This window comes from Chiloscyllium plagiosum, chromosome 2 (genome assembly GCF_004010195.1).
Source record: "Chiloscyllium plagiosum isolate BGI_BamShark_2017 chromosome 2, ASM401019v2, whole genome shotgun sequence".
NCBI lineage: Eukaryota > Metazoa > Chordata > Chondrichthyes > Orectolobiformes > Hemiscylliidae > Chiloscyllium > Chiloscyllium plagiosum.
In genome coordinates, this window is record NC_057711.1 from 29552964 (window position 1) to 29562533 (window position 9570).

The 9570-nt window shown below is 42.0% G+C and overlaps 1 long non-coding RNA gene across 1 annotated transcript; it reads right to left on the reverse strand.

Moving 5' to 3' along the window:
- Positions 1-7620: 7620 nt before the first annotated feature.
- Positions 7621-9003, reverse strand: LOC122558169. The gene is made up of 2 exons (XR_006314057.1): positions 8825-9003; positions 7621-8080 (listed from the first exon to the last, which is right to left on the reverse strand). It is a non-coding gene; the product is annotated as an uncharacterized LOC122558169 (long non-coding RNA).
- Between the last annotated feature and the right edge of the window lie 567 nt (positions 9004-9570).

Below are 9570 nucleotides of genomic sequence, written 5' to 3' on the forward strand. Positions count from 1 at the left end.
AAATACCAAAAAAGAGAAAATGCTGGGAAATCTCAGCAAGTCTGGCAGCATCTGTAAGGAGAGAAAAGAGCTGACGTTTCGAGTCTAACTGACCCTATGTCAAAGCCAAAAAAAAGGAGAAATAGGGAGGTATTTATACTAGACTGAGAGAAGGAGAGTCATGGCTCCAGAAGCAAAGGTAGCAATAAAGAGGTGATAATGACAGTGCATAGAGAGATTATAGAGATTATAGCTGTGAATGACCAAGGCTGATGCCAGTGCTATGTGACAAAATATGTGGGGGATGGGAGGGAATGGGTGAAGCAGAGGCAAAATGGAAAACAAGGGAGAAGGGTAGCAAAGGGGGAAGAGGACAGGAAAAAGGTGATGAGAGAGTGAGGAGTGAGAGGAAGAGAGACAATCAAGAAATAAGAGGGACAGAACAGTGAAAAAAAATGTTTTAAATATTTGTTTACAGTATCCAAAATACTCAGAAGTTAGTTCAGTGAAAAGTACCCTTCCAGGCAAATGTCATCTACCAAAACATATTGCACATTTACAGTTCACCCTAGACCAGTCTTGCAACCTTGCAACTCTTTCAGCAGAGTTAAAAATCACACAACACCAGGTTATAGTCCAACAGGTTTAATTGGAAGCACACTAGCTTTCGGAGCAACGCCATTGACCAATAGATTAGACACATCGTCTTTTATGGATCTGATATTCTAGGGTCAGGCATAGAAATTGAGAATGGTCATGAGCTTTTGGTCTTCAGGTCTAACACCATCACTATGTTACAGGTTAATTGAAGGATTGTTGCAGGCAGAAAACTTGGCCATATGCCCTGTGTAATTAATGGTGTGCCAATCTCACTGCTGCGTCATCTTTACACTGCAATTGAGGGATCGCTTCATGTGTTCACCACTTGGAAAATGTAAATGTGACCAAGCTTTCACTGAACAGCACGGTGGCTCAGTGGTTAGCACTGCTGCCTCATGATACGAGGGATACTGTATGGAGTTTGTTCATTCTGCGTGGGTTTTCATCTACGGTCCAAAGATGTGCAGATTAGGTGGGCTGGCGATGTTAAATTGCCCATGGTGTTCAGGGATGTGTAAGTTAGGTGTGTTAGCCATGGGAAATATAGGGTAGGGGGGGAATGGGTCTGGGTGGGATGCTCTTCAGAGGGTCAGTGTGGATGTGTTGGGATGAATGGCCTCTTTCCACACAGTAGGGATTCTATGAACTTCATATCTTGCCTGCAAGAAGAAATTTTCCCAAAAGTCAAACATTTATGCCAAAAAAAACCTGCAGAAAATAGTCTCCTTAATGGCAGTATAAATATTACAGGAAAAGAAAACCTTTACAATAATATAACAGGATAACAAATAAGATGGTAAATCAGTAAAGAGGCAATACAAGATGGATTTGAAGCTGTCCAATCATTTGTTCTTTGTTTCCAGTAAGACCTTTCCAACTCCATGTGGGTATCCATAAGATCATTCATCCTTAGCCAGCTTCACCCATACATGGAGAAGGAGCCATTTATTTCCCATGATCTTTCTGCAGCATATATTAAGGTGAACGGTCATAACTCCAGTTAGGTATGCAGAAGACAGTGAAAGAGTTTCTGAAAAGTCATCCACCTGAAACAGTGGCTGGAGTATTGCCAGCTGTTTAATGACATGGACATTGACAGATGCAAAGAGCGTCTCGACATCAAGAATAAAAAAGTACCAGTTTCAAACCAATTGTTGAACAGCAAGCAGAGATTGTTGCGACTAAGTGACAATGACCTATTTATATGTATTAACATCTTATTATTATCTAATCTCTTCTCATTAATGTGCAGCCTCCTATTCTCCCACTTGCCAGATAGAAATTAGCTGGCGATAATTCTCAACAAGAGAGTCTGAACAGATCCTGGTAACTCCAGCACATTACTTGCTCCTCCAAACCTCCACCTTGGGCACAAGGTACCAACATCTCAGGGCACACTCCCTGGGCAGCAATCACATGCATTCCCCTACATTCATGAACTTTGGCATCCGACAAGTACCAGTCTTACTGCGTCATCATGGCACATCTCTGGTCCACTTACAATCTATGTCTGCACCTCAGTGCTGCATCCAAAACACACTGCCACCTCTCATTGCAATGCTGCTGCCAGGACACTTTGCCCACAGGTACCCAGCTCATGGATTGGACCAGGCTGTATCTCAGGAATCCTCACTTTCCCTCTTAGCATTCACTCACTTTATGCTAATCTCAATGCTCACAGCATCCCCACCTTGCTTTGTCTTTTCCAGGCTTTGTCTCCTCAGTTAGACTGTAAAGTCTCATGGTGCTTCTGTTTTCTGTGCTGCTTAGTGCCAACACAAAGCCAGGGAGCTTGTTATGGTTGTCAAAGAGGTGGGCATGTTGCTGTATAGCTCCATGAGATGTTAATTTCACACCTGCATCATGTGCCAGCAACTCACACTGTAGCAAACGCACTGCACGGGCATCAACCAAGTGGCCACGTCTCAAAGTCTAAGGGGAGTATTCCTCAGTCGTCAGTGGGGATGCCATCAAACAGGGAGTCCCAATACAATCAGTCAAGGGCATCATCTGACATCGATGCAGGGCCTGCATTCAGTCAGTCAACCATTTGGGGTGGCCACAGTCAAGGATCCGTATCATGATATTCTGGGGAGCAGGCCATGATTGGTGCTGTGGTCAGCACAGTTAAAATCAAGGTGGGAAGAGGCGTTATCTTGGGAAACTGCAATGTTGGGAAGTTGAGGAACTCGATTCTGGTGACTGGAGGCATCAACTTTGAAGATAATTGAGACAATAATTGTAAAGGAGAAAATTTGACATACAAGGTAGGAGACGGTAGTGCATTGGAAGATATAAAATTCTGTAGAAGGAGAGTTTTATCAATGATCATCATCACATGATCTTGATGAGGGGACTGTGCATACGATGGTGGGCAAGACTAAACTGTAGGGCCAGGACTCTGAAGGTAGCAGTGAGAGTGGCAAATGTAATCCAGGTGATGTGGGGGAGTGTGTGGAGGATCAGTACCGATAGGCTGGCCAGACAGTGCCAGCAAGAAAGAGACATGGATGTTTGGGGAGGGGAGCTTGGTTATCAAGCTGAGCCTGAGACTCATTGTGCCTTCCATATTCACATGAGTTGTAAATGCATGCTGGGAATGAAAAATGACTAGGATGGGCAAAGTTACTGCATTTTTTTCTGTCTGAGCACATGGCTGTGTGTGTGAATGATATGAAGTCCTTTGAGAGACAACTGCATCAACCAGGCACTTACAGAGGAAAGGTTGCATCATCTGTAACCACAGCACACTGTACATAAAAGTATGCTGTGTCCAACTGCGTGGGATACAAACGCTGGTTACAAGCAAACTGACTGTGTCATTGATTATTGCAGATTGAAGATATGGAGGACTCTGCCAAACCATCACTTGTAAGTGATGTAAATGCTGACTGCCCTCATTACTGATGACCTGTGCTGTTGCTGATGTTCCCCACACAGGTTCTTTGCAAACATGACCAATGGTCCTAGTCACAGCAGCGGTTATTGTCACAGTGACTAGGGTGCTATGAAGATGCAGAGAAATGGAGGGGAGCTGATACACCAGCATCAACTTCCAGCAGCTACTGAACATCCTCCATATGAAGAAGTTATAGTTGAAAGTACCTTCAGGTTGTGCAGAAGGAAGCTCAGAGTTAATCATCCTTGATGTCATTTCCTCTGGGTGAATGAATGCAGTGTCACCACAGGCTGCTCTCCACACTCAAGAGCAGGCAAAGGGAGAACGTGGTGGATACTGGGGAGTAGGGAGAGTGAAGGGAATCTTTCAAGGAGGAAGATGAAGATATTGAGGAATATCTCCTTCTGCACGAAACATCACAGCAGCATCAGCGCAACAAGTCAGACAGAACATAACTGAAACCCAGTTCCAGTTGATAAGAGCTGGGTACAACCATTACTCATTGTCTGTAAATTTGTTACTCAAGAGGCAAGCAGTCCTATTTCTGTTCCTGTTCTGAGAGGCAAATGCAGCTTTGGTTTACTTGTTTGTTTATTTATTGTTCACCTCTGCTGTTGCTGAATAAAAGTGAGTGCTTTGAATGCTTTCCTGTCCCACACTGAACCAATGACACCATACAGGGCACTAGAGAAATAGAAGCACTGACTTAGATGGGACTGTAAGGTTAATGAGACTAAGCAGAGGGAAGCTATGTGGCATGGTTTTTTTTAAGATTAGATTCCCTACAGTGTGGAAACAGGCCCTTTGGCCCAACAAGTCCACACCGACCCGCCGAAGAGTAACTCACCCAGTCCCATTTCCCTCTGATTAATGCACCTAACACTACAGGCAATTTAGCATGGCCAATTCACCTGGCCTGCGGGAGGAAACCCACGCAGACACGGAGAGAATGTGCAAACTCCACACAGACAGTCACCCGAGGCTGGAATTGAACCTGGGACCCTGGTGCTGTGATGCAGCAGTGCTAACCACTGAGCCACCGTTCTGCCTTCTTAAATGACAACAGATGTAAGAATGTGCACTTGTCCATGCAATTAACAGTCAGCTTTACCCCCAAGAGTCCTGAGAAGTGTTGCTTTGTGGATGCTCTCTCATTTTGTGCAAGGTGAAGGACAACTCTGGACTGCTGGCTTGACCATGCGCACAGCTCAGATTCAAAGATGGAGGAGGGGCCTGGACTCCTGGGAAATTTGAACAATGATAAACTCTATTTTTCTCTCCACAGATGATGCCTGATCTGTGGTGTATTTCCCAAATATTTAAGGCATCTACAACCTATTTAAGAGCTTTCCTCATTTCCATTCAAAACAAGAACACAAAGGAAAAAGATATTATGCCCAGTGCAGATCCCAGAGAACTGCGAGTGACTTTCATATTTTTTGCATCAATTTACAATCTTTGTGGCACTTAAGTAAGATTTCAGTTCTCCAATAAAACAGGAACTGGGACTTTAAATGAAAATGGGAATCCCAAATTCTAATGTTTCACCCAATCTGTGCCAGTTACAAACATCTGGATTAGTGGTGCTGGAAGAACACAGCAGTTCAGGCAGCATCCGAGGAGCAGTAAAATCGACGTTTCGGGCAAAAGCCCTTCATCAGGAATAAAGCGATTTTACTGCTCCTCGGATGCTGCCTGAACTGCTGTGCTCTCCCAGCACCACTAATCTAGAATCTGGTTTCCAGCATCTGCAATCATTGTTTTTACCCAGTTACAAACATGTTTACCTAGTGCTTAGGACAGGGAGATCAACTCCAATTTTTAATAAATCACTTTCTTACCTGGTGTCAAGTGCAACTCAGATTCCAGATACAAAACTTTGATATTTTTAATTTGTAAGTACAAAGATTGACCAAGTGCTTTTAATTTGAAATGGACAGTTACCAGTTTCAAGCACCAATAAGAGTCTTGCAGTCCTTCAGATTCCTATTGACCAGTGTTAGTACTTGACATTTTATTCCATCAGCAAGAAGGAAGAGTTGAACAAATCACTAAAGCTTGTCCTATTAAGATCTCAACTAGATGAAGGGTGATTGTTCGGATTCAGGTTAGTGAGTGAGGGAGTGGTAAGCAAATACTGAAAGCCCTAGATCGATTCAAGCCTCACATTGTACCAGGAGTTACGACATGAATTCCAACGTCAATACCAATTCCAACATCAAAACCATTGTCTCAGACAAGGTTAAAGGGTCAGCAGTTAGAAGATAGGATGATAGGTGGATTGGATTAAATCTGGGTGAATTTACTATAATTTAGTAAATAAAGGTCATGTGGTTCTGGCCTAAGTTGCTTTCAAAGGGAACAGGATGTGTCCATAAATGATTTTTATCACATTTACTCACAGCATGTAGCAAAATAAGACAATAGCAAATTTAGGAAACTTATCTGGATTAGTCACATAAATACCGTAGCTAAAGGAGAAGATCAAAGGCTGACAATCCTGCAACGAATCAACACATCCTCTGACTCCCCAAAGCCTGTCCACCAGCTAAAGTCAGGACTATGAAGGAATACTCTAAACTTGCTTGACAGTACAGCTCCAACATAACTCAAGAAGATTGACACCATCCAGGACAAAACAACCTGCTTGATTGACACCATATCCACAATAATCACTCACTCCTTCCACCAGTAGCAGCAGAGTGTACCATCTATAAGATGTACTCCAGAAATTAACCAAAGATCCTTAGACACAACATTCCAAATGTACAATTACTATAATATAGAAGAAGAATGGCAGCAGACGCTTGGGAATACCATCGCTAGAGTCCCTCAATATCTCAACCTGGCAATATATTGCCATTCCTTCAATATCACTGGGTCAAAATTCTGGAACTCTCTCCCAACTCATCTCTTTGACTCAATGACTCTATGTTGTGGATCTATCCAAAAGACATAGACTGCAGCATTTCAAGAAGGCAGCTCACCCCCAAAGGCAACTAGAGATGGGAAATAAATGTTTACCAAGCCAGCAACATTCACATCCAATGAACAAATTTAAAATAAATGCAATTTTGTGCATACTTGCTAGAAAATTATGGAGATGTTTGGGAGGTGGTGGTGACCAACCCAGTGGAGATGAATGGAGGGGAATCATAACCATGTCAAGTATATGGCAGTAGGCCTCAAGCCTGAAGTTACAACATTTTCCTTCAATGTCATGAAAGCAATGGAAATCCATTCAGTATTCAGTTCTTGGCAAAGATTGAGGATATAAATTATGATCAGTGCTTTGTCGATGTGTAGCCCACAATTACAACTGCTGCTTCAAATGAAACCTTCCAAAAGTTAAGCTACACAGTAATGCACAAGTAGGAGTGACAGCATTTCAGTGTAACTCCGTAATTCATTTGTGATTCAATGTATCCTTTGATTTTTGATGTTTTTTGTATGTTTACAATGTGTACATGTCAGGACACTCAATAAGCTTTGTTTGTTTATTCTTTCAAGCATTGTAATGACAGGATTGTTGCTCATCCTTAATTGCTCTTGAGAAGGTGATGGTAAAACATGGCATTTATACTGAAAACTTCATTGAGCCAGTTCAAAAGAAAGACTTATCCTACCTTTCTTTTAATGGCTATGCGAGGTAGGTAGAGGTGGGCTGTGTCAATATCTTGACCAAAATACACCACTTTCAACAGTGCAGCATTTGTTTAGTACTGGATTAGAGTGGCAGCATTGATGTCCGTACTCACATTCTGGAGTGTAACTTGAACCTGTTCATTCAGAGGCAAGAAAGCTGACAACTGCGCCACAGCAAACACATTCAGTACCACTTGTTAATCACAGCAACGCAGAACACAGGAGGAGGCTATTTGACCTATCAGGACTGTGCCAGCTCTTTGAATGGGTTCTCCAATTATTTTCCACTTCCCTGTACTTCCCCATGATCAGCAAGTCCAACCCCAAACCCCTTCAAAGTGTTTCAGCAGTTCTCTTTGATGGCAACAGTTGAACCTGTTCCCACCATGCTTTAAGGCAGTGCATTCCAGATCAGTATAACTGGCTACATTAAATAATTCTCCTCAACCTAGCTCTGATTCTTTTGCTAATTCTCTGAAATAGGTGTTCTCTGGTTAATGATCCCTCTACCAGCAGATTAGAGCTGAAATCATTCCTTGGCAGGGTACTCCGATCGAGCAAGTCAGGGGATAGGGGAATTTATCAAATTTGAATCCTGACTCACAGATCTCAGGCTCCATGACTAGAATGTAGCAAGTAATTACAGGCAAATTCTTCAAAGTCCCTTGCATTTGATTGCTTTCCTTTTGAAGGAGAAAATTCTCCCGAGTCGAGGTAAAGGGTGGCTAATGAAGCTTTTTTTTTTATTTTGTGCATAACCTACTTTTGCAGCTTGCAGAGTATTTGAAATGCTGCAGTCTGACTTGGAAAAGGACGCCTCTTCTGACATTTGCATTACATCATCTCCTTCTTTTAGCACATTATGTCATTTGCATTGAGACGCATCCTATCAGTGGCAGCACTCTGCAGTCTGAGTGCAACATATTGTGCACAGGGTGCTCTTTCATGGTTGAAAATCTGTTAAAGAAAAAGCCTATAAAAATAGTGCCGCAACATTTACTTTCACATTTAAAGATGAGGTAATTGCATAAAGCCTTAGAACCCGCAAATATGTATGAGTGGATCATAGTCACAAAGAATATATGAAGCTGAAACAGTTATGAACTTCGATATTTTCGTTAGCATGTTAGCATACAGGTCTAACCACAGTACTGCCGAGCTGTTTGGGGTTTTTCAACTTGAAATAGACAACTGTCAGTTGCAAAAACGGCCTGCAGTTTCTGGTATTAACAGAAAGTTTGTAATCCTTTAGGCTTGGCTGACAAGATGCATTTACCAAGAGAAGTAGTTTGGACCTAGTCTGTCAGGGTGAATAATTGGAATAGTAAATTCTGAACGTACAGGAGGTGAGAAGCTGAAATCTCCACGTTCTGCAGCAGCTTCTGTGAATGACATTTCTTCAGTACAATGTGAGATCTTTATCTGAACTAGAGAAAACTTGCCAACTTGAAGGTCTAGGTTATTGCAAATTAAAATTTGAGTTGCTCAATTATGGAGTCAATAATTCAAAAGGGCAATATAATAAAAAAGAAAAAGCTATAAATCTGAAATAACATTAGAAAATGCTAAATTAGGTCTTTAGTGAAGAAATTTCTCCTGAACTCTTTATTAGATTCATTAATGGCTACCTTCTATTTACGGTATCTAACAATCAGTATTAGTAAATAAAGAAAATTACAGACCATGGTGCTTTGGATTTACCTGATCTGCTTGGCCTGCTGTGTATTTAAATGACAGTGCTATTGTAGTGAAAGACCTTTCAAACAGTTGTTGACTAAGTGGGAGTAGGTGGTGTAATAAAAGGAAGGATCATTACATCATTTATCATGTTTCAGTGAAAACTATTTATTGCTTATTAAGTAGTCTGCCTGCAAATTTGAGGGGTAGACTGCCTCTAGCTGTTTCAGAAGCAAAATATTGTGGATGCTGGATGCTTGATGGCACACTCAGTCAAATGCAGCCTTGACCTCAAGGGAAGGCACACTCACCTCACCTCTTTTGTCCATGTTTGAACCAAGACAGTAATGAAGTCAGGAGCTGTGTGGCCCTGACAGTACCCAAACAGGTTATTGCTGAGCAGGTGTTGCCTGATAGCACTATTGATGATACCTTTCTTCACTTTACTGATGATTGAGATAGATTGATGGGACAGTAATTGGCTGATTTGGATTTGTCCTGCTTTTAATGCACAAGACATAGCCATTGGATTTGTTCTCTTTATTGTGTATTCAGTCAAGTAGCTGTACGGAAACAGCTTGACTAGGGGTATGGTAATTTTGGAGCACTATTGCTGGAATGTTATCAGGACCCATAGACTTTGTAGTATCCAGAGTCTCCGACCATTTCTTTGACATCACATGGGGTGAATTGAATTGGCTGAAGCCTGGAATCTATGAAGCTGTGGATATCTGAGGGAGGCTGAGGTGGATCATCCACTTGGCATTTTC